The 26,276-nt window shown below is 43.1% G+C and overlaps 1 protein-coding gene across 2 annotated transcripts in view; it reads left to right on the top strand.

The window, feature by feature from the left end:
* The window catches only part of SPIDR (scaffold protein involved in DNA repair), a 353,174-nt gene that overhangs the window by 216,545 nt on the left and 110,353 nt on the right, over positions 1-26,276 (top strand). The gene's annotated exons all lie outside the window — the stretch shown is intronic.

Raw genomic sequence — 26,276 nt, 5'->3', positions numbered from 1 at the left:
GTACAGAAGATGTTCTAGATGCAGTTCCCTCTTGAGGCCAACAATACTGGTGACTGTTGCAGCTTCTGGTTCTCATTGGTTTGACTCTAGAAGTGCAAAGCAGCATTTCAAAAGAATGAAATAGAACAAGAATGTCTGTTTCTATGAACACCAGAATTTTTATTAAATCTCATTTTTGAGGATTCCATATATTAGCATTTTCAAATCACATTGGGTTGAAACTGTATATAGCAAATGCATTAAAGTTTGTTCTCTGACAAAAAGCTCTCTGATAGTTGCAGGCTGTGTTAGAGTTTTGAGTGCATATACCTTTCAAGCCCTCAGGAAATTCCTGCATAATTTTGGGAATGAACAAGAGTGAGGCTGTGTGCATAAGTCCCTCAGACCTCCCTGAGAACTTAAGGAGAGGCTCAGCGGGGACCTTTCAAGCCTTAGGGCCCTCACTGAGGATTCTTCCAGTCACACCCCTGAAGGTGATAGAAGGCTGGTTAGGCATGCTGCTAGCTTCAAAAATTCACAGAAATTTCTCAAGCATCTCACCTTTGCAAGCATTATGAAGCTCTACAGAGGTCAATCAATCCCTAAGCTTTTCCCAGAAGACTTAAAGGCTTATCCTTTCCCACAGAACTAAAACTGCATCATTAGTCTTCCAGGGTTCTTAGGGCTTGTCCACACTCTCAAGTTTCACAGGTTTAACCAGTGGTCAGCAACCAAAATAGCAAGAAGACCCATTTTTTCCAATTTGATAAAAAAACTCAATAATTCAGGAGCTGCAATGCATATGAATATGAAATGGTCTTTAATAAATAACATCAAATTGTACATTTTGTAACCCCTATTTTGAGAACAGTGCACGCACAATGATTTGTAATGCGATACATGTTTATGGCAAGATGTTCACAAACTTTTTACGTATTCTATTTTCTCACTTTGTGTGGGTGTTTGTACTACTATCTTACCTGACTTTCCTCCTGAACCTTCTCTCTCTCTGGAGGATGCTAGAGGGAATTATCCAACGTTTTGAGATCACATATCATTTGCTATTTAGACATGAGTTGTTCATTTTTTGGGCTTGTAGATGTTCGCCATTTATCAAAAATAATCAGGAGGTTTGTTTGTGACTCTGGAGCCACAGTTTGCAGACCCCTGGGTTTAACTTAAGCCAGTTTAAAAACTGTTAAATGGGTGCAGTTGTGTGTCCACTGTTACAGGAGATGGACATGTTGAGAATCTCTGGGTTAGACTAAGAGGGGTCTACTGCAGGTGAAAGAGGTGGATGAGGCTATTTTTAAACAACAAACAAAGTCGTGCAGGGCCCCGGATTTGATGGTGATGGGGGACTTCAACTATCCAGATATATGTTGTGAAAGTAATACTGCGGGGCACAGACTATCCAGTAAATTCTTGGATTGTATTGGAGACAATTTTTTATTCCAAAAGGTTGAAAGAGCTACCGGGAGAAGCTGTTCTAGATTTGATTTTAACAAATAGGAAGGAATTGGTAGAGAACTTGAAAGTGGAAGGCAGCTTGGGTGAAAGTGATCATGAAATCATAGAGTTCACAATTCTAAGGAAGGGGAGAACAGAAAACAGCAAAATAGAGATAATGGATTTCAGGAGGGCAGATTTTGTTAAACCCAGAGAGCTGGTAGGTAAGGTCCCATGGGAAGCAAAACTGAGGGGAAAAACAGCTGAGGAGAGCTGGCAGTTTTTCAAAGGGACATTATTAAGGGCCCAAAAACAAGCTATCCCGCTGTGTAGGAAAGGTAGAAAATATGGCAAAAGACTGCCTTGGCTTAACCAGGAGATATTGTATGATCTCAAAATAAAAAAGGAATCGTATAAAAAATGGAAACAAGGACAAATGACAAAGGATGAATATAGGCAGACAACAGAAGAATGCAGGAGCAAGATTAGAAGGGCTAAGGCACAAAATGAGCTCAAACTAGCTACAGGCATAAAGGGAAACAAGAAGGCTTTTTATAAATATATTAGAAACAAGAGGAAGACAAGGGACAGGATAGGGCCATTGGTCAGTGAGGAGAGATAAACAGTAACAGGGACCTTGGAAATGGCAGAGATGCTTAATGACGACTTTGTTTCGGTCCTCATTGAGAAGTCTGATGAAGGAATGCCCAACATAGTGAATGCTAGTGGGAAAGGGGTAGGGTTAGAAATTGAAATAAAAAAATTTAAAAAAAAAATGTCTGCAAGTCACCAGGGCCTGATGAAATGCATGCTAGAACTCTCAAGGAGCTGATAGAGGAGATATCTGAGCCTTTATCTATCATCTTTGGAAAATCATGGGAGACAGGAGGGATTCCAGAAGACTGGAAAAGGGCAAATATAGTGCCCATCTATAAAAAGAGGAATAAGAATAACCCAGGAAACTACAGGCCAGTCCGCTTAACTTCAGTGCCAGGAAGGATAATGGAGCAGGTAATTAAATAAATCATCTGCAAGTACTTGGAAGGTGGTAAGGTGATAGGGAACAGTCAGCATGGATTTGTAAAGAACAAATCATGTCAAACTAATCTGACAGCTTTCTTTGATAGGATAACGAGCCTTGTGGATAGGGGAGAAGCGGTAGATGTGGTATACCTAGACTTTCGTAAAGCATTTGATATGGTCTCACATGATATTCTTATAAAAAAAACTAGGCAAATACAATTTAGATGAGGCTACTATAAGGTGGGTGCATAACTGGCTTTATAACCATACCCAGAGAGTAGTTCTTAATAGTTCTCAATCCTGCTGGAAATGTATAACAAGTGGGGTTCCGTGGGGTCTGTGTTAGGCCCGGTTCTGTTCAATATCTTCATCAATTTAGATATTGGCTTAGAAAGTATGCTTATTAAGTTTGCAGATGATACCAAGCTGGGAGGGATTGCAACTGCTTTGGAGGATAGGGTCATAATTCAAAATGATCTGGATAAATTAGAGAAATGGTCTGAGGTTAACAGGATGAAGTTTAATAAGGACAAATGCAAAGTGCTCCACTTGGGAAGGAACAACCAGTTGCACACATACAGAATGGGGAGAGACTGTCTAGGAATGAGTACAGCAGAAAGGGATCTAGGGGTTATAGTGGACCACAAGCTAAATATGAGTCAACAGTGTGATGCTGTTGCAAAAAAAGCAAACATGATTCTGGGGTGCATTAACAGGTGTGTTGTGAACAAGACACGAGAAGTCATTCTTCCGCTCTACTCTGCGCTGGTTAGGCCTCAGCTGGAGTCTTGTGTCCAGTTCTGGGCACCACAGTTCAAGAAAGATGTGGAGAAATTAGAGAGGGTCCAGAAAAGAGTGACAAGAATGATTAAAGGTCTAGAAAATGTGACCTATGAAGAAAGGCTGAAAGAATTGGGCTTGTTTAGTTTGGAAAAGAAAAGATTGAGGGGGGACATGATAGCGGTTTTCAAGTATCTAAAAGGGTGTCATAAGAAGGAGGGAGAAAACTTGTTCTTCTTGGCCTCTGAGGATAGAACAAGAGGCAATGGACTTAAACTGCAGCAAGGGAGGTTTAAGTTGGACCTTAGGAAAAAGTTCCTAACTGTCAGGGTGGTCAAACAATGGAATAAATTACCAAGGGAGGTTGTGGAATCGCCATCGCTGGAGATATTTAAGAACAGGTTAGATCGATGTCTGTCAGGGATGGTTTAGATAGTACTTGGTCCTGCCATTGGGGCAGGGGGCTGAACTCGATGGCTTCTCGAGATACCTTCCAGTCCTAGTGTTCTATGGTTCTATGATTTATCAGCACAAAAAACAACCTGGCAATGTTTCTCTCTGCATAGAATTTAAAGAAGGGGCTGAAATTGGGCAGCTGATAGAAAACCATTTGCAATTTTAACTATGGAGTGGCTATTATCACTTCATAATGTTGTTACAGTCTAAAACCCTAACTCACTCTCCTCCCTTTTGGTTTCAGTGTTTGCTTGTGTAAACAAACGCATTGCACCAAGGAACAACAATTCTGTGTAGTCTTTCTTTTACACTCTTCACAGGATAGGGTGAAACCAAACGCAAATCTCAGATTCTTTTTTATGTCAAGCTTGAAATAAAGATAAATCTTTTCAACTTTGGACATTAAACCCCTTAGTTCAGAACTGGGTGAATAGTTATACAAGCAGAAAAAGTAGGGCTCTGGACTTGTAAATACTTCCTTATGCTGTAGCTCAGTTGGCTGTTATACAGTAGTTAAACTAAGCCATTGATTGTGCCTTAGAATTTTTTTAAAACATCTCAGCTGCGAAGTGAGCCTGACTTCTGCCAGTATCGGCCATAAGACTGCTTTGAGACCCCATTGCCAGGACAGAAAATTAATCAGGTGATTGGAAGCTGGTGAAGATGCAACATGCCTTTAGTGCAGAGGAGACGTGGAGGGCGTGTCAGGAGACTATCCCAGTTCCCACCTTGGTGGTGGGGGAAAAAACTCCAAAGTAGACCTTCCTCCTATATCAGAAACATTGTTTTCATCATCTTAAAAGTGACCTGGTTGGATCACTTCCTCACCAGGCTAATGAGTTCCTTTATTTCCTGTCACATGTGCCCATCCCTTACAACAGTCCCTTAAACCAGCTGCCAATTCTTTCTCTTTCTGAAAACATTTCTGTCATGGAAACAAAATGTGTAACTTATGAGACAATATGAGTGAGCAGAAGCCTTTAATTTGTATACAAAAGTTAGAACTAAATATCAAGGCAGCCCAAGAGTTTATTGATTTAAGCTGTTTCTTTCTGACAGGCCATTTTACAGTTTTCTTATTGTTATACCGTCTAAATGTAACTGCAGTAGAGAAACATCTCATTTTACTGTCTCAAAAAAAAAAAAAAAGCAAAATTAAATAAAATGGAGCAAGGAGAAGTTAGTCCTGGTTGTCAGTCTACCTGTTCTGGATTTACATCTGGAATATAGTATCAGAGAGGTAGCCATGTTAATCTGTTTGTTTGGGAACAATGAGAAGTCCTGTGGCGACTTATAGACTAACAGATATTTTGGAGCATAAGCTTTTGTGGGCAAAGACCCACTTCGTCAGATGCATGAGTGTGTGTGTGGTGGGGGGCGGTGTTCAGAGGAGTATTTAAAGAAGTGGGTCCCAGCAAAAGGGAGGGCCAGAGCTGACAGGGTTTATTCAATCAGGGTGGAAATGGCCCATTATTAGTAGTACACATCAAGAGAGGAGGAAAAACAAGTCAGATCAGTCAAGGGGGGATGTGGCCCATTGTCAGATTATAATGTAGAGGTGTGAACTTCCACAGGGGTAGCCACTCCCTGTCTCTGTTTTATCCTTGGTTGATGGAGTCAAATTTGCAAATGAATTGCAGCTCAGAAATTTCTCTCTCCATTTTATTTTTGAAATTTTTTTGCTGTAGGGCTGCTACTTTTAAATCTGTTACTGAGCATCCAGGGAAATTGAAGTGTTCTCCTACAGGTTTTAGTATGTTGCAGTTCAACATCAACCACACCATCAGGGGCTCCTTTACCTGCACACCTACTATTATATTTTCTTCTTCGAGTGGTCCCCGTGGGTGCTTCACAGTAGCTGTTGGGCTCGCCCGGCGCCGCAGATCGGAATTCTTCTAGCAGTTTCCACTGGATCGCACATGCGCCGCTCCCTTGCGCGACCTCAGTCATGTGCACGATCCGGTCCCCGCCAGTTCCTTCTCAACCGCCAACGGCTGCAGACGGAATCCGCTCCGGCTCTAAAGCCTGAGACAGATAAGATAGTTGTTTTACTTGTTTGTTCGTTGTTTTCACTATTATACAAAAAAAAAAAACAAAAAAACCAAGCATACAAAATAGTAGAGAGAAGAGGAATGGAGGAGAGAGGGGCGGACCAAGAAGGCTGTTAAGCCGTCTGCTACCCTGAAGGCCGTGAATGTTATTTGGGTTGTAGAACGCACTGATTAGCGTCTAAGTATCCTATTAACAGTAAAGACTCACTGCGATGGCTTCCTCGGGGTTTAAGAAGTGTGAGTCATGCCGCGAGGCTGTGCTGGCCTCTGATGGGCATAGTGAGTGCATTCGTTGCCTGGGGGAGTCCTGTGTTACCCAGAAGTGTTCGCACTGCGCTAAGCTTACAGCCAGGGCCAGGAAGGACAGAGAGATGAGGCTCAAAATGATCTTGTTTGATAAGGCCCTCCAGCCTGAGCCGCCGGAGAAGCCTCACACAGAGGGGCCCTCTGGGTCACATAAAAGGAAGGCAGCGTCTTTGACCCCCTCTGTGCAAAACAAAAAGAAACTCTCCCCGGCTCGATCCTTGCTGGCGGTTCCAGCGAGCAGGACGAGCAGAACGCAGAGCCCTCAGCCGCGGGCTGATGGAAGCGGCAGTGCGGTTGTGCATGTGGCCGGGGCCAGGCCTCCAACTTTGCAGCAGTTGGCACGGAGGGCACCACGGGCGCCAGCGCGGCAAGTGCCGGAATCGGCGGTGCTGCCTCACGCGGCACCGGCTATCATGGCGCCGACGGCGCAGGGGCACCCAGCACGGGGCCCAGCGGCGCTGGAGGAAGCTACCTGCACGGCACTGCTTGTGACGGTACCGAGCGCAGCGCTGACAGCGGGGCCGAGATCCCCAGCACAGGAGGGGGTGGCACCCACCCTGCAGGGGTGGGGGAAAGCTAGAGGCAAAACCCGGCACCTCAGTCCGTCTCCAGACAGGGCTGCAATGCCCTTATCTCCCAGCCCCGCCCCCCCGCCCCCCCCCGAGATACACACGCCGCATCGCCGGGCGGCAACTCCACCAGCTTATTTTGGACCTCCCTCTCCGTTCCTCCAACCACCTTTGCCTTGGCTCAGGCTTCCTTCACCCTTTGTGGGCATGGATCCCTATGAGTACTATCACAAACCAGCTTCACCATTATCAATGTCGTCACGGAGATCCCGCTCTCCTAGACATCATGGGTACACTCCCCGATCGTGGTCCAGGTCTCCATCACCGGGCTCTTGTCCATGTTGTTACGGCCGTCCTCATCATACCGAACACCGACATCGGAGGTCTAGATCCAGGGGCAGATCCCCTCCCACTCCTTGCCAATACTCCCACGTCCACTCTCGCTGTGGGAGAGGAACGCAGCTGTCTCAGGGAGAGTTAGGTCCAGAGTCCCGAGACTTTCCCTCACAGCCCACGAAGGAGCAAGCATACCAGCGAACTCAGGAACCAGAGGACTTGGGGGAGGTTTATCGCAGGGGTTCCTCCTTATCCTCCCCAGATGAGGCAATTGTCCCCAGGGATGTCTCCCCTCCAGATGACCTTAAACAATTCCAAGAGCTGTTCAAAAGAGTAGCATACACACAGGATATTCAAATAGCAGAGGTACAGGAGAAGCATCATAAACTCCTGAAAAATTTGAGACCCCCGGCTTCATCTAAAATCGCTATACCACTGGACGAAGCCATTATGGAGTCAGCCACTAACGTATGGCAGACTCCGGCCTCTATTCCACCCACGAATAAAAGGGCAGATAAGAAATATTTCGTCCCAGCCAAGGGCATGGAATTCCTGTTTAGCCACCCACAGCCCAATTCTTTGGTGGTCGAATCGTCCCAGCAGAGGTCAAAGACGCCTCAGTACAAATCAGGGGGGTCAGGTAAAGATGCTAAGAAATTAGAGCTGTTCGGCAGGAAGGTCTACTCCTCCTCTACCTTATTATTGAGAATGGCAAACTACGCGGCACGTTTATCAAACCATAACTTTGACAATTACTCTAGACTCACTTCTCTCATAGATTGCCTCCCGGAGGACAAGAAGCCAGTGTTAAAGCGATCGTCCAGGAGGGCTACGCTGCCTTGCGAATGGGAGTTCAGATTGCCCTGGACGTGGCGGACACAGCGGCATGCTCAACAGCCGCAGCAGTGGTAATGCGTAGGGAATCCTGGCTCCAGACATCTGGTATCCCCAGAGATCTACAGGCGAAGATCGTGGATCTTCCCTTTGACAAGCAAAAGCTGTTTGCAGAATCAACCGACTCAGTCCTCCAGTCTAGCAAAGATTTGAGGGCCACGCTTAAGACCTTGGGTATATACACTCCTCCATACAAGAAAAAGGAATTCTGTCCTCAGCAAAGGCGCTACGCTTACTGACAACAACGCACACAATATCAGCGAGGCTATGACCAAGGACGCCATCAACAGCAGCAACAGTACAGGGCCCCCAGGCAACTTTTTCAACAAAGTGGTACAACCTCGGGGCAAGCCCAGAGACAGCAATTTTGACGGGTATGTCGAGGACTGCGCTATCAACACCATCGCTCAATGCCACTCTCACCTCATATTCCATCATCGCCTCAAACCATTCCACTCCCAATGGCAAAAGATCACAACAGACAAATGGGTGCTGGAAATTATAGTCACGGGTTACACGATCCCCTTCCAGTCACTACCACTGACGAAACCTACCACCCAGCCTATTCTCAGGGACCCCTCTCACAAGGCGCGGCTGAAGCAGGAGGTAGATCACCTCATGTTCATAGCGGCGGTGGAAAGAGTGCTGGAACAATTCCAAGGGAAAGGTTTCTACTGATGCTACTTCCTAACAGAGAAGAAAACAGGAGGCTGGAGGCTGATTTTGGACCTACGGGGCCTCAACTGATACTTGCGCAAGCAGCGCTTCCGGATGATTACAGTTGCCTCCATACTTACGGCACTGGACATGCCTGCAACTGTTGGGGCACATGGCGGCCGCCAAGTTTGTGGTACAGAATGCCAGGTTACAGATGCAAAGGCTGCAGCATTGGCTGGCGAGTGTTAACAGACCAGCAGCCCATACTGTCCACAGGGTAGAATCATTCACGACGGAGGTACAGAAGTCGCTAGTGTGGTGGGCAGATCCCAAGAACTTGCTAGTGGGAGTGCCCTTCCACCAACCACAAATTTCCATTTTTCTTACAACCGACGCCTCCCACTTAGGATGGGGAGCGCGCATTGGCAACAAGGTCATGCAAGGGCTATGGTCCCCCGCGAACAGACACTGCACATAAACATACTGGAGCTCAGAGCAGTGTTCAATGCGTGCAGACATTTTTGGAAATACCTGCACGACAAAGTAGTCGGGATCAATACCGACAATACCTCCATCATGTTCTACATCAATTGACAAGGAGGGGCACGGTCCCGTGCGCTATGTGCAGAAGCAGTCCGATTGTGGAATTGGTGCATTGCCAACAACATAACGTTGAAAGCCTCGTGCTTGCCAGGCGCCCACAACGTGAAGGCAGATCAACTGAGCAGGCGCTTTGCACTCCCGCACGAATGGCAGATCCGCTCCGACCTGCTACGACGCATATTTCGCACCTGGAGGTTTCTCCATGTCGATTTGTTTGCCACCCAGCACAACAAGAAGTGCCCTCAGTACTGCTCCAGAGCAGGAATAGGGCAGGGGGTCCCTGGGGGACGCCTTCATGATCTTATGGAAGGGCCCTCTACTCTACGCGTTTCCCCCCACAACACTTATCCACAAGGTTCTGCAGACAGCCAGAAGGGAGAGAGCTTGCATGATACTCATAGTTCCAACTTGGGACCGACAACAATGGTTTCCCCTGCTTCTGCGCATGTCAGATTGTCCACCACTCCCCCTACCGGTGGCGCCGGACTTACTCACGCAGGCTCAGGGGTCCATAGTGCACCCGCACCTTCAGGGACTCCGCCTACAAACATGGTTAATCCATGGCTCAGCGCCTTAGAGAGCACGTGTACGGAGGGAGTAAGACAAGTCCTAGAGTGAAGCCGAAGGACCTCCACCAGGAGGACTTAGGAACAGAAATGGACATGCTTTACCGCCTGGTGCTCTGCCAAACAGTTAGCTCCTCTTGACATTCCTATAACTGTAATTCTAGAATACCTGCTGGACCTCAAACGAGATGGGCTCTCTCTATCCTCGCTAAAGGTCCACCTTGCAGCTATATCGGCTTTTCGGCACAAAGAGGAAGGGCCCACCGTATTCGCCCATCCTATCGTCACAAGGTTCTTGAAGGGGCTGGTAAACCTGTACCCTCTTCGAAAACCGCTACCACCGTCTTGGAGTTTGGACTTGGTACTCCACACGCCATCAGGACCACCCTTCGAACCATTAGCCACGGTACCCCTCCGACTACTTACCATGAAAATGACCTTCCTTCTTGCGATTACGTCAGCCTGCAGGGTGAGCGAGCTCACAGCAGTGATGGCAATGCCGCCCTGCACAGTATTCTCAAAGGAGGCGGTGATCTTACGGTTACACCCAGCCTTTGTTCCGAAAGTTTCCTTGGAGGTCCACATTAACGAACCAATAGTATTACCCTCGTTTTAGCCGAAGCCTCACAGCTCCATCAAGGAGGCGCGCCTGCATCTGCTAGATGTGAGGAGGGTGTTGGCCTTTTACATAGACAGAACTAAGCGCTTCCGGAAAACGGACAGGCTTCTGGTGTCTCTCGCTCCCAGGTCGAAAGGGGAAGGCCTCTCTTCCCAGAGAATTTCAAAGCACATTGTGTCCCGTATAAAACTGCGCTACGAGCTTCAAAAGACCCCCTTGCTAGCCCCGCCCAGGGCTCACTCCACTAGAGCGGTGGTGGCATCAACGGCCTTCTTCAAGGGAATTGCGCTGAAAGACATTTGCAGAGCGGCGACTTGGTCATCCTACGACATCTTCACCAAGCATTATGCCCTGCATCGGGTGTTCAATGAGGATACCCGTCTGTCGACAGCAGTCCTCTCTGGGGCAAGCTGCACATGAATCGAGTACCCACCTCCTTACTTGGGGTTACTGCTGGGTAGTCACCTACTGTGGAGCACCCACGGGGACCACTCGAAGAAGAAAGAGAAGTTACTCACTTGTAGTAATGATGGTTCTTCGAGATGTGTCCCCGTGGGTGCTCCACTACCCGCCCATCCTCCCCGCTTCGGATCTCTGTCCGGTGTTTTTCAGGACATCCAGGGCGGTTGGTCAAGGAACTGGCGGGGACCGGATCACACACATGACTGAGGGCGCGCAAGGGAGCGGCGTGCATCAGCGCATGCGTGATCCAGTGGAAACTGCTAGAAGAATTCCAATCTGCGGCGCCGGGCAAGCCCGACATCTACTGTGGAGCACCCATGGGGACACATCTCGAAGAACCATCGTTACTACAAGTGAGTAACTTCTCTATATGCTATCATGTGCCAGCAATGCCCCACTGCAATTTACATTGGCCAAACTGGACAGTCTCTATGTGAAAGAATAAATGGACATATTTCAGACATCAGGAACGGCAACATACTAAAACCTGTAGAACACTTCAATCTCCCTGGACACACAGTAACAGATTTAAAAGTAGCAGTCCTACAACAACAAAAAAATTCAAACATAAAATGGAGAGAGAAATCTCTGAGCTGTAATTCATTTGCAAATTTGACTCCATCAACCAAGGATAGAACAGAGACAGGGAGTGCCCCACCCCCCTACAAAAGCAATTTCTCTGCTGTGGAAGTTCACACCTCTACATTAGAATCTAACAATGGGCCACCCCCCCCCCCCCCCCGCCGCACAACTGATCTGACTTGTTTTTTCTTCTCTCTTGATATATCCTACTGATAATGGGCCATTTCCACCCTGATTGAATAGACGTTATCAGCTCTGGCCCTCCCTTCTACTGGGACCCCCTTCTTTAAATACTCCTCTGAACACCCCACCCAACTCATGCATCTGACAAAGAGGGTCTTTGCCCACAAAAGCTTATGCTCCAAAATATCTGTTAGTCTATAAGGTGCCACAGGACTTCTTGTTGTTCTGGAATATAGTGTTTGTTCTGGGTACCTAAATTCTACAGACATATTTACAAATTTTGAGCAGGATTCTGGAATTTTTGCTCAATTTTTAAAAACTATTGTTAGTGTAATTTACATGGGCAAAGTACTAAAAACTATAATACCTAGTTGGTATGGCTACTGCATATTGCTTGTTCGTACGGTACGATGTAATCCTTTAGTGGGAGGCAAATAGGCTAGATGGGTCTTTTGCAATAGGCCTTTTGCATCTCTAACATCTATGAATTTATGAAATGTGGGGGTCTGGGGATTTTCCAGGAGATTTATATTTGCCATTCCCACCGGTTAGGAACAGCTCTTATAGGTGAACTCTTCATGCTTGCAGAGCAGGGAAAGAAAGGAAAGTGCCTCATTGTGACTTTTTCTTTTCCATTATTGTGTGGCATGCCACTTTTTCTCCCCTCTTGAGAATAGTTTACAAATTACGTAAAGCTGATTCTCAGTGGAATTGTTTGACACTTGCTTAAAGGCAGCTCTGTGAGAATTCTGGGATGATTTGCCTGAGTGGATTCAAGCCATCCTTAAAGGAGCTATATAGCAGAGATATCAGTAAGAAACCTGCTTTTGACTCTTTTGGAGAGGGCCCAGTTGGTATAAAAATGCAAAAAAAGATCTCCATTGTGTTAAGGAGCATTCTGCTAATGAGATGCCTGACTTGCTGAGTCAGGCTTGTGGTTTGTATTTGTGGTATCAAGCAGTGTGTAGTTTAGATCTTGTTCTCAGCTTGATGTGAGTGGGCTACTTGGGTGCAAGGAAATGTACTTGGTCAGTTTTGTCCATTAAGGACAGGAGTTGTTATACAGTAGTTCATGTAATCGGTACTCAACATTTGAAGGCTTACTAGTTAATTAACCAATCCCAAGAGCTCAGAAGATTTGGAGTTGGGAATCGGGTGTGGCCTAGTGAGGAAAAGCTTACTAACTTTTAAGAGAATAATACTAGTTATGACTGTGAATCCACATTTTAGAATCTTTGTAGGTGAATAAAGGAATTTTCCAATCAATTCTCTTGGTATATGTTCTGACCTGCTTCCCACCTGAAGATTAAAATTCTAGCTTACAATAACATTCAATTCTCAGAATGTGCACAGGTGTTTTTTTTAAGGTAAATAACTGTCTTTTCCCCTATGTTATGAATATTTCTTTTGTTTTTTAGTTTCTTGACACTTTTCTTAACAGGGCCACAAGAAGCAGCCAACACTGACCCTACTGTGCAAACAGAATCCCAGAGAAGCAAAATAGTGAAAGCCAAGTGTTTGTGAGGAGAAATAGGGGAATGGAGGTAATGGACATACCTGTTTTGACTAGGGCACCAAAAATTATCGCCATGTCCACTGGGATGACTTATTTCCCAGCAGGTTGTTGAGCTTTTCTATACAGTGTATAACATGTAGCAAGGTCTAATGTCCTGCACCAGTCCCCTGAAACTGATTTGTGAACTGTACAATCATCTTTCTTCTTTCCATTCTTCCTTTTTGTGATCTTAAAGACATTTGTGTTCCAATTTGTCTTAGTGCTTAAACAGCTGTATTATGGATCAGATGTTACAGCTAACATTTCTAGCTACTCCTTTGGTCTTTAGGTAAGACATGGTGTCTAACTTAAGGAAAATCTGAGCTGGAAGTATAATAGGCCCTTTTTAAATTAGTGGGGCTTTAATGTGAAAAGGTCTGAAATGCAAAGGGGAGTCATTTAAAGATCCATGCTCACAGATGTTAGCATCTGTCAAAACGTTTTCTTTTGTGGCCTACTTTATTCTGTTTACAGCATTCCATTCATTTTTTTTCAACAAAATATTTCTCAACAGTGTGTACTAAAATCTATGATGGATTTTTAATTGCATTAGATTTCTGAGGTACAATTTTTCAAGTGGGAAGTAAACAGGAAATAGGTAACTGAAGGCTCTTCACTGCAATTCATAAACTAGAATATTTCCCCTTATTTCCTCTTTTCAGCTGCTTCTTGTGAGCCTTTAATATTCTTATAAAAGAGTCAGATTGCTACTTGAAAGGCTTTTAATAGTTCCCTTAACAGTTTGAGAAAACATATGCACTACAGCCCAAAGACTAAAAATTTATTCTGGTTTTTTTCCTTTCCCATGCAGAGTTGTGCCTGTACTATATGTACTACAGTGATAATGCTGCCCCTTCACCATTGTACAGTGTGATGCAAATGCTTCCTACATCAACAAGAGGGGTTTTGTCAATATGATTAGTCCCCTTCTCTGGCTGTGTCTACATTAGCAAGTTCTTTTAAAAGATTTTTCTGAAAGAAGGGGGCTGTTTTGAAAGAGCCCATGGAGCATTCTTTCGAAAGTAAATCAAAAAAATGTGGTGCTCTTTTCGAAATCACTCTTCCTTTCCCGTTTCAGGAAGAGTGCCCCCTTTCAACAGCTTCTTTTGAACAAAAAGCGTGTAGATGCTCCTTAGGTTCCTTCTTCTGAAAGAACAACTTTCAGTGCTTGGTCCTGCCGTGAAGGCAGGGGGCTGGACTCGATGGCCTCTTGAGGTCCCTTCCAGTCCTACTCTTCTATGATTCTGTGATTCTATGATTTTTGATCCCTGGCCTGCTCTTTCCAAAGAGTAGGGGCTGTGTGGACGCTCTCTTTCGAAAGAGCAGCTCACTCCTTTGATCCACTCTTTTTGTGTGTGGTTGCACTCTTTCGAAAGAAGTTCTTCTGGAAGAGCTTCTTTTGAGAGATCTCTGCAGTGTAGACATAGCCTCTGAGAGGTGGAAGAGTTCATCCACCAACGTAGCCACATTTATGCTAGGGATTAGGTTGAGCTAACGTCAGTGCTCAGGGCATGACTTGTTTCACAGGCCTGAGTGATATAGGTGTGTCAAGCTAATTTTTAAGGGTAAACCAGGCCTTAGTGTCCTTTTCAATAGAGTTGTTTGCTTTTTCTTCTTCCATTGCCTCTTCTGTAAAGAAAGCTAGCTCTGAACAAGCAACTCACTAACTGGTGGGGATTCGAAATGGAGAGATGGTATGCTTTTTGGGAATGCAGCTCTGGCATCCCACTGTCTGGCTGAGAAGTTCTTTATAATAAATTTCCTGTCTCAGAAGATAGTGGTGGTTAATCTGTACCTGCAAAACAACAAGGAGTCCTGTGGCACCATAAAGACGAACTGATTTATTTGGGTATAAGCTTTCATGGGTAAAACCCACTTTGTCAGGTACATTGTATTGCAGAACCAAGCACCGCCATCTTTGACAGATGTTTGGAGATTCTTTAGAGTAGATTAGACAATGATGGAGAGTCCACAGCCTTCCTAGACAATTTATTGCAGTGGTTAACCACCCTGATAGTTAATAACTTTTTCCTAATGTTCAGCCTAAACCTCCTCTTGCAGCAATTTGAGATCATTGCTTCTTGTCCTATGGTCAAAGGATAAGGAAATTAATGTCTCTCACTCCTCCTTTCAACAACCTTTACATACTTGAAAAATATTATCATGTCCCCTCTCAGTCCTCTCTTTTCCAGACTAAACAAACCAAATTAATTCAGCCATTCCCCGCAGAGGTCACGTTTTCTAGGCCTATAATAATTTTTGTTGCTTTTCTTTGTACTTTTTCCGAATCTTTCCTGAATTGTGGTACCCAGAATTGGATGCAATATTTCAGTTGGGGCCTGATCAATGAGGAACCGAATGGAAGAATTACTTCTTGTTTCTCACTTATAACACTCCTATTAATACATTTTAGAATAACATTTGGGTTTTTTTGCAACAGTGTCACACTGTTGACTCACATTTAGGTTGTGGTCCAATATGACACAACCCCCATCCCCATTCTCTTCCGCAGTACTCCTTCTTAGGCAGTCATATCCCATTTTGTGTGTATGCAGCTGATTGTTCTTTCCTAAATGGAGTGCATCATCTTCCTTCCTATCTATGTGTAGAATGTTTTCTTGTTCTCATTTGTCTCTCTAGCAGGTTTGATCTAAATTTTTGCTCTGACCCTCCTAATTTTGCTCCTACATACTTGTATTATTTGTTTATATTCATCCTTTGTAAGTTGACTTAGTTTTCACTTTTTGTAGGTCTGCTTTTTGATTTTTAGATCATTGAAGATTTGATTAAGGCAGGGTCGCCTCTTGTCGTATTTCCTATCTTTATTATACAGTGCAGTAGTTTGCTATTGTACCCTCAGTAATGTCTCTTTGAAAAAGTCCCTTTTAGACTTGCTTCCCATAGGATCCTGAGTTTGCTATAATATGCTTTCTTGAAATCCAGTCATCTCAGAGGGGTAGCTATGTTAGTCTGTAGCATCACAGAAAATGAAACAACAACAACAAACAAGCAGTCCTGTAACACCTAAAGGCTAAGAATTTTATTATTAGGTAATGAGCTTTTGTGAGCAAGACCCACTTCTTCAGATTTATCTTCATACCCAGGAAAGCTCATTACCTAATAAATAAAATTTTTAATCTTTGAGGTGCAACAGGATTGCTTTGTTTTGTGAAGCTACCCCACTAAGACTATTTACCATGCAAGGTATTGTATTTTGCCATTAGGAGTGGAAATCCATCAACTACATGAAACCATTTGGAACCACTCGGGTCCCAAAGGTGCCGAAAGAGGAAGGTACATCCTGTATACGCATGCACTTCGGCTGACTTGTAGTTTCTTATGGAACTACCATTATGCAAAACTGTGTATTCACGTCCACCTACATTGTAATTGCTATCTTCTCCCATCATCTCCAAAATGCAAACAAGACTAAGAGCTTGACTACATTTAAAATGCTACAGCAGTAGAACTGTACTGCTGTGGCACTTCAGTGAAGACATATGTATGTCAAGGAAGGGTTCTCATTTCAGTGTAGGTAAAAGCAGATAGGCTGTTAGAAGAATTAGACTTAGATCAGCTTAAATATGTCACTCAGGAGTGTGGATTTTTCACAGCATTGATGTAATAAAAGCCTCCTAACTTTCCAGTGTATACTGGGCCTAAAGTGGATCACAACCAATAGTTAGGAGAACTTTGCAGTGTATGAACATCTTGTCATCTCCCTGTCTTTTCTCTCTTCTTCCCAATTTTATGTTGGTGCACCAACTACAAAAAACCTTCTGATTCTGGGAAGAATACAGAAGAATTGTAAAAGCAGCATTGTTATACCCCTGCGTTACCTAGTGACAGAAAACTACTTTAGGGAGTAGAAAGCTGGCAATTTGCGCGGGTAATTTTCCAGCCCTAGAGCAACAATCAAGGTATGTGCAGTCACTATTCACAGCTCTTTGTTTAAAGAGGGGATGGTAATTTTTCAACATCTGTTATTTGTCAAGAATTATTCCAAGATGGTCTGTGTAAAAAGCATGGAATTTTCCCCGTTGTTTTTGACCTTTCTCTTGAATTTTGTGTCTTCGGAAGCTGTACAGCAGAAATTGCTGAATGCAGAACTCCTCCATGTGTCTTTTTTTTACCCCTACCTCTCACCCACATACATGACTTGAGGCTGACCTGAATGTAGTAGTTTAGTCATGCTGGAGCAGCTCTCCAAAATGTTTTATGAGTTTGTGTCTCTGGAATTTATCCTTCTACCATGGTGCAAAGGCAAGAGTTACAGATAGAATGGTGATAAATACCTCAATATATAATAGTTGGGTGAGAATCTGAAGGGTCCCAAATATGTTGCCTGGAATTTGTGCATACAAATACATTTTTGCTTGGATTGTGTAAACCCTGTTTTTATATGCAGTATATTGTACTTGCAAAATTAGAGGCCTCTTCTGAAAGAAATGTCCTTGTAAGTTGATTTATAATGAGAGGCTTATCTGAGTGAGAACCACTGAAACTAACTTATAAAATTCATAATCAGGAATCCCAGAGGAGCCCTCATTTAAAAATAATAAATACAATCACACTGGAGAGAACAGTGGAACACGGTGTTAGCCCACTTAATCTTACTCCAATTGGACGCACTTTTTATTTATTTATATATAGATTCAGAGTGAAAAATGTAGGATCATTCATTAGTCTTTATTCAGACATTTTTACATTATTTGGCCAGACTGGAGAGTCTGATGTGGCAGGACTTTCCACAGCCAGTTCTACTTCCTATCTTTAGCCTTTGATGTCATAATTAAGAAGAAAATGCATATGCATTGATTGAATAAGAATAAGCAAATTTCAGATTACAAATTCTAATGATTTTGCACTTATTCATAGTAGGACCATTGTGGCTATATTTGAAATACCCTTTCTTTTGTGCATCCATCAAAATCCGAGCCCTGTATAATCTGGTATCTTTTTGTATGGTCACCTCACTTTTTCCACTCCTACATCATCTGCTGTATTTTGCTGCTTTACTGATATAATTGTCTAATTTAAGTGCCAAATACCAACTTTCTTCATGTTGGATAGTACCCTTTATATAATTGGGAATACTTTGGGAGGAGGATATTACTGAGTGGGAAGAGGGTAGAGCCTCAGACTTTTCGACTCCTGAAGGGTGGAATATGCTATATGCTGTTTGCCAGTGAAATGTTGCAGACTGGTCAGGGGCATTGGAAAGATGTCAGAATAGAAAAGAATGGTCATTAATAAGGTCCATCGTAGTTCTTATCTTACTCTCTCTTTTATGGGCTATGGGGGTATAATACCAGGCTGTAATGTGAGTTTTAGTGACATTTAAGTTTTCCTCTCAATCTCTACCAATTCACTTCAGTCCTGATTTGTTGTTATTTCTGCTGCTCTACTTCTGTGTGTCCTCTGAGTAGAAACCACCAGCCTCCCAAACTGTGTCATTGTTTAATAGTGTGGACCAGGCCTGCTGACAGGAAGGGTGCGGGGAGGACAAGAAAGGCAACTGCAGAGAGGCCCTTGCATTTCAGAGGGTTCCAGAACTCCCGGATGCCACTGCTGCTGCAATGGTGATGGCCAGGAGATCCGGGCCCTTTTGGAATGCTGCCAGAGCATCACTCTGCCAACCTACATGGCTTCTGAGGGCTGTGGCGGGGATCTGAGCATTGCTAAGGGCTGACTGCTTTGGCCCTACCCCTTGTGGGGGCATGGAACCAAGCCCCCACACCTTGCTTTTGGGCAGATGGTGGCTGTCAACCCCACTTACACAGCCAGGTATTCAGGATGGACCAAAGTCACTTTAGTCATTGTCAGTCTTTTTTTTTTTTTTTCCTTCCGTGAATCAAAATCATAACTGTAGCTTTATGTGCGTAGAAGAAAATATATTTTAAAATAATGTAAGTAATGCGTGGGCTAACTCTGCAGTAAATAATTGTGAATTTACTATCAAACTTCTCAATGTATATATGTCTGTAAAAGGTTAAGAGGGATGCTTTGCTGCCATTGTTACTTTCTTCTGTGGCAAGAAAAAGAAAGTGATTTGCACTTCTCTGACAAACTGACAAAAATGTTAAATGTTTTTATAACTCGGATTTTTGGATGTTTGATTTGAGGCCTAGGTTTGGCTGCAGTACGAGCTCCTCTGGATGACCCATATGAGAAGCATTTGAGGTTAAGTCTGAATGCAAATAATTCTGAGATTTTTCTTTTAAACTGACAGAGTGATGTCATCAAACTGTACAGAACATAAGTGGAGTGGGGCTTGAATGCTCATACAGGTTTTTCTATTGCATGATGGCAGGACTTGTGACATTTTGGTTCTGTGTGACCGAGTCTTGGTATAGTTGAAAAACAAATGACAGTGTTCTTTGGTCACAGTTCACCACTTTACTATTTCGGTGCTTGGTCCAGAATTTACTAGACCTATTGATTTATTCACAGTCCAATCGGGTGAATTAGGAACAACTTGATGCTATTTAGTGTGGCATATATTTTGTAATTTTGGGGTGTACATCCATTAATGTCCCTTTTAACCCATGTAATCCTTTCACCGGAGTACTTCTGTGAGTGACGCTTATCAATGTCAGGGTTTCCCATGGAATTCAGATATCATAACTGTTCAAGTATTTTGACTTTTTTAGACTAATGCTCATGTTGTGGGGCTTGTTGTTTGCCCTCAAATAGATGTCCAAATTTTTAAACATTCCATTCCATTCCAACATGAGGGGGGGAAGTGCCAGGATGTGATCTCTTAGATATGGGGCAGCAGATTAATCAACTATCTTAGAATAATCTAAATACAGCATTTAAGAGCTTGTTCGCTAAAGAATTCAGGACCTCATTTCCTGGCAAAAGTAGTTTCCATTTCTCACTGACGTCTATTTAATACTAAATACATGTTTGCTTGGCTCAGTGGCTCAACCAACAGAGGCTGCATGCAGCAGTCATGCTCAGTATTAAAAAATCTAATTATATCGACAGTAGGAGACCAGCTGCAATACTAGCTGCCATGGCTGGGGAAACCAGTTGGCAGTGTTTAAATGTTGAGGAAAGAGAAATTCTAAGTAAAAACACCCTCAAAATAAGGGAAATCAGTGGGTCTGATTCTGATCTCATTTAACCCAGTGTACAAGAGAGAACTTCATTATGGCAAGTGGAATCTTGTGGCTGTTTTTTTTTAAAAAAAAAAAACAAAACAAAAACCCTAACCAAACAAGCAAACAAAAAAAGTGCAGTATAAGTGAGAGGAAAATCAAACTGTGTGCATGAGAGTGGACTACACTTATGTAAATGTTGATGGGGGTTGTGACTGACTGCAGAATTTGGCTCAGTGCTTTTTAAAACCACCCTGAATTAGACTCCTCTTGACTTTTTATTGCTTAGGTCCTGTCCACATGGAAACGTAGTGGCTGTGTCTACACTTGCCCCTTTTTCTGAGGAAGAGGGGTCTTCCAGAAGGAGAGTTTTCTTCCAGAAGATCCCTGCAGGCAGCGTGTCTACACATCTATTTTGGAGTCCGGAAGGGTTTCTTCCAGACTCTGAATCACGTGGCCATATGCTAATAAGGCACAGGAAATTTACATCCGCACTTCATTAGCATCTTTTGGGCTGCTTGTTACCATCCACCTTCCAGAAGAAGGGGCATGTGTGTAGATGCAGCCAGTGTGTAGCTGTCTGGGGTGTAAATGCACAGCTCACTAGCCTGTGTTTTCTAACTGGTCATCAAGTGGCCACTGTTAACTCACACTAAAAGTTCCCTAGTGTGCTAGGCAGGATCGAGTAAACCAAAGCCATTCCTGACAGGTGTTTGTCCAACCTGTTTTTAAAAATTTCCAGTCACAGGGATTCCACAACCTACCTTGGAAGCCTATTCCAGAACTTATCTACCTTTACAGTTAGAAAGGTTGTCCTAATATTTAACCTAAATCTCTCTTACTGCAGACTAAGCCCATTAGTTCCTGTCCTACCTCCAATGGATATGGAGAACAATTGACCACTGTACTTTTTCTGTCCTTTAACATACATAAGAACTGTTATCAGCTCCCTCTTTATTGTTCTTTTTCTGAACACTATGTTTGTTTTTTCCTCATAGGCTTCTAAACTTTTAATCATGTTTGTTTTCCTCTGGACTCTCTCCAATTTGTCTGTTTTCTAAAATATGACAGCCAGAATTGGTCCCAGCACTCCAGCTGAAGCCCTGTCAGTGCTGAATAGATATGACAATTACACTCCATATGACGCTCCAATATCTCCCCAGAATATCAGCCTTTTTTATATAACATTGTTGACGGAGAGTCAAATTGTGGTCCACTACAACCTACAGATCCTGTACAGCAGTACTATAAACTAGCCAGTGATTCTTCATATTGTAGTTGCATCTTTTAAAAAGCAGCAGTCAAATCCTAATGAGGAAAATAGAAAGGAGCATAAACGCTGCCAAATTAAAAAATGTACAAATGCAATAAGAAAAACCAAAAAGGAGTTTGAAGAACGGCTAGCCAAAAACTCAAAAAGCAATACCAAAATGTTTAAGTACATCAGAAGCAGGAAGCCTGCTAAACGACCAGTGGGGCCCCTAGACAATTGAGATACAAGAGGGGCACTCAAAGATGACAGTCATTGCAGAGAAACTCAATGTATTCTTTGCTTTAGTCTTCATGACTGAGGATGTTAGGGAGATTCCCAAACCTGAGCCGTCGTTTGAAAGTGACAAATGTGAGGAATTGTCCAAGAATGAGGTGTCATTAGAGGAGGTTTTGGAACTGATTGATAAACTTAACAGTAACAAGTCACCGGGACCAGATGGCATTCACCCAAGAGTTCTGAAAGAACTCAGATGTGAAATTTTGGAACTGTTAACTGTGGTTTGTAACCTATTCGTTAAATCAGCTTCTGTACCCAGTGACTGGAAGATAGTTAACGTAACATCAGTATTTAAGAAGGGCTCTAGACGTGATCTCAGCAGTTACAGACCAGTAAGTCTAACATCAGTACCTGGCAAATTAGCTGAAACCATAGTAAAGAATAAAATTGTCAGACACCTTTAGAAGAAATCATGCCTTACTAATCTATTAGAGTTCTTAGAAGGGGTCAACAAGCATATGAATAAGGGGGATCCAGTAGATACAGTGTACTTAGATTTCCAGAAAGCCTTTGAGAAGATCCCTCACCAAAGGCTCTTATGTTAATTAAGTTGTCATGGATAAGAGGGAAGATCCTTTCATGGATTGAGAACTGGTTAAAAGGCAGGAAACAGAGGGTAGGAATAACTTATAAATTTTCAGAATGGAGAGGCATAACTAGTGGTGTTCCCCAAGGGTCAGCCCTCAGACCAATCTTATTTAACTTATTCATAAGTGATCTGGAGAAAGAGGTAAACTGTGAGATGGTAAAGTTTGCTGATGACACTAAACTGCTCAAGATAAGACCAAAGCAGACTGTGAAGAACTTCAAAAGGATCTCACAAAACTGAGTGATTGGGCAACAAAATGACAAATGAAATTTAATTTGGATAAATGTAACATAATGAACATTGGAAAAAATAACCCCAACAAGACATACAGTATGATGGGGGCTAATTTAGCTACAACTCTTCAGGAAAGAGATCTTAGAGTCATCATGGATAGTTCTCTGAAAACATCCATGCAGTGTGCAGCGGCAGTTAAAAAAGCAAACCGGATGTTAGGAATCATTAAAAAAGGGATAGAGAATAAGCCGGAGAATATCTTATTGCCCTGACATAAAACCATGGTATGCCCACATCTTGAATACTGCATACAGATGTGGTCTCCTCATCTCAAAAAAGATATGTTGGCATTAGAAAAGTTTCAAAAAAGGGCAACTAAAATGATTAGGGGTTTGAAAAAGCTCCCGTATGAAGAGAGATTAAAGAGTCTAGGACTTCTCAGTTTAGAAGAGAGGAAACTAAAGGGGGATATGCTATAAAATTATGAGTGGTGTGGAGAAAGTGAACAAGGAAAATTGATTTACTTGTTCCTATAATACCAGAACTAGAGGACACCAAATGAAATTAATGGGCAGCAGGTTTAAAATAAGTAAAAGGAAGTTCTTCAGACAGCGCACAGTCAACCTGTGGAAGTCCTTGCCAGAGGAGGCTGTGAAGGCTAGGACTATAACAGTGTTTAAAAGTAGCTAGATAAATTCATGGAGGTTAGGTCAGTTAATGGATATTAGCCAAGATGGGTAAGAAATGGTTTCCCTAGCCTCTGTTTGCCAGAAGCTGGAGATGGATGGCAGGAGACAGATTGCTTGATTGCTATCTGTTCAGTCCACTCTCTCTGGGACACCTGGTATTGGCCATTGTCACAGACAGGATACTGAGCTGGATGGACCTTTCTTATGTTCTTATTTGATCTTTTTCTTGTTAAGTGAAGTGCTTTACCCTTGTCTTTAGTGAATTTCATCTTGTTGAATTCAGAGTTATTCTACTATTTATCAGGATTCCTCCTGATTCTGATCCTGTCCTTCAGAGTGCTAGCAGCTTCTTCCACTTGATGCCATCTGCAAATTTTGTAAACATGCTCTTTATTCCATTATCCAAGTCATTCTTTGTGGTATTGTATAGTACCACTATTTATGTCCTCTCAGTTTGACAGCAAACCTTTGATAACTAGTCTTCAAGTATAGCTTTCCAATCAGTCATACATGCACCTCACAGTAATTTACACCAGCTGACCCGCAGTTCTCAAGCTGTGCGTTGGGTCCCCAAAGTGGGTCTTGATGCTATTTTAATGGTGTTCCCAGGGCTGGCTGAGGCCTGGTGGGTCAAAGCAGAAATCCAAGCATTGCCACCTAAGGGCTTCAGTTCAGGGAGGCAGGGCTCGGATTACAGGCCCACTCCCCAAGACTGGAAACCTTCGTCTTTGGTTTTAGGCTCTAGTGGGCTCAGGCTTCATTTCATAGTAATTTTTGTTGTCAGAAAGGGATTGTGGTGCAATCAAGTTTGAGAACTCTGATGTAGGCCAGATTCCGAAGTTTGCTTGTAAGAATGTCAAAAAAAAATGTCAAAAACTTACTAACGTCAAGCTATATCACATTTACTGCTTCCCCCCAATGCAACAGACAAGAATCCCTGTCAAAGAAGAAAATTAGGTTGGTTTTGTGTGGTTTGTTTCTGACAATCTATGCTAGCTATTGTTTATACCCTTATTGTGTACCAAGTATTCATAAACTGTGTGTTTTTAGAATACATTCTAGTATTTTTCTAGGTTCTGAAGTTAGGATGACCAGTCTATAATTCTTCGAGTCCTCTTTCTCCCCTTTTTAAAGATAGATCATTTGTTTGCCTTTCTCCAGTCTTTTGGGACTTCACACATCCCTCTGGAGTTCTAAAAGATAATTGCAAACAGTTCTGAGATTCCTTAAATAGTTCCTTAAGTACCCTATAATGAATTTAATCAGGCCCTGCTTACTTGAATAAATTTAATGTATTTAAAAATTCTTGGTTTACTTCACATTTTGGCTCAGATTCCTTCCCCATTGTTGTTAATATTAAATGTTCTGAGTATCAAATCACCATGAACCTAGTTAGTGATGCCTGAAGCAAAGGAGAATTAAACACTTCAGCTTTCTTGCTATTTGCTCTTCTTTCCCACTCACTAAAAGACCTGCACTTTCCTTCCATCCTTCCATCTCTCTCGTTCTTGTGTTTAATGATCTTAAAGAATTTCTTCTTGTTGCCTTTTTTTGTCCCTAAGCCTTTCTGATTTTTTTCCTGCCTGGATATTCTATTCTTTCATCCTCCTCCTTAGAAGTTTGTCCATGTTTCCAGTTTTTGTACGATTTGTTTTTGATTTTCAATTTATTAAAGAGCTTCTGAAAAAGGCACGTTGACCTGTCACTATTCTTCCTATAGTAACAAAGAGGAAGCCGTGCTAGTCTGTACACTATCAAAACAAAAAGCAGTCAAGTAACACTTTAAAGACTAGCAAAATAGTTTATTAGGTGAGCTTTCGTGGGACAGACCCACTTCTTCAGACCATAGCCAGACCAGAACAGACTCAATATTTAAGGCACAGAGAGCCAAAAACGGTAAGCAAGGAGGACAAATCAGAAAAAGATAATCAAGGTGAGCAAATCAGAGAGTGGAGGGGTGCGGGGGAAGGTCAAGAATTAGACTGAGCCAAGTATGCAGACGAGCCCCTATAGTGACTCAGAAAGTTCCCATCACGATTTAAACCATGTGTTAATGTGCCAAATTTGAATATAAACGCCAGCTCGGCTGTTTTTCTTTCCAGAACAGTGCGATAATTCTTCTTCAGTAACACATGTACCTTTAGGTCATTGACAGAATGCCCCATTCCATTAAAATGCTGACTAAGTGGTTTGTGGATCTGGAGTGTTTTAACATCTGTTTTGTGCCCGTTGACCCTTTGTCTAAGGGAGTTAGAAGTCTGTACAATATACAAAGCATCTGGGCATTGTTGACACATGATGGCATATATGATGTTAGTAGAGGAGCATGAGAAAGTGCCTGTGATTCTGTGAGTAACCTGGTTAGGTCCAGTGATGGTATTTCCAGAGAAGATATATGGGCAAAGCTGGCAGCGGGCTTTGTTGCAGGGAAAGGTTCCAGGACTGGTATTCCTGGGGTATAGACTGTGGCTGTTAGTGAGGATCCTCATGAGGTTGGGAGGTTGTCCATAAGAGAGAACAGGCATGTCACCGAGGGCATTCTGGAGTGTGGCATCCTGATTAAGGATAGGTTGTAGGTCTTTAATAATTCGTTGCAGTGGTCTGAGTTGGGGGCTGTAGGTGATGACCAGTGGTGTTCTGTTCTTGGCTTTTTTGGGCCGATCTTGGAGTAGCTGGTCTCTGGGTATTCGTCTGGCCCTGTCGATTTGCTTTTTTACTTCTCCTGGTGGGTAATTCAGGTTTATGAATATTTGGTAAAGTTCTTGTAGTTTTTGGTCTCTGTCAGTTGGATCAGAGCAAATGTGATTGTACCTAAGAGCTTGACTGTAAACAATGGATCTAGTCATGTGTGCAGGATGGAAACTAGAAGGGTGTAGATAAGTATAGCGATCAGTAGGTTTTCGGTACAGTGTGGTACTGATCAGGCCATCATTGATTAGTACTGTAGTGTCCAGGAAATGTATCTCTTGCATGTTGTAATCGAGGCATAAGTTGATGGTGGGGTGTAGATTGTTAAAGTCTCTGTGGAATTCTTCTAGA

The sequence above is a fragment of the Carettochelys insculpta genome, chromosome 2, assembly GCF_033958435.1.
Source record: "Carettochelys insculpta isolate YL-2023 chromosome 2, ASM3395843v1, whole genome shotgun sequence".
NCBI classification, from domain to species: Eukaryota; Metazoa; Chordata; order Testudines; family Carettochelyidae; genus Carettochelys; species Carettochelys insculpta.
The sequence above is the reverse complement of the archived record's forward strand: the minus strand, read 5'-3'. Positions and strand labels throughout refer to the sequence as shown.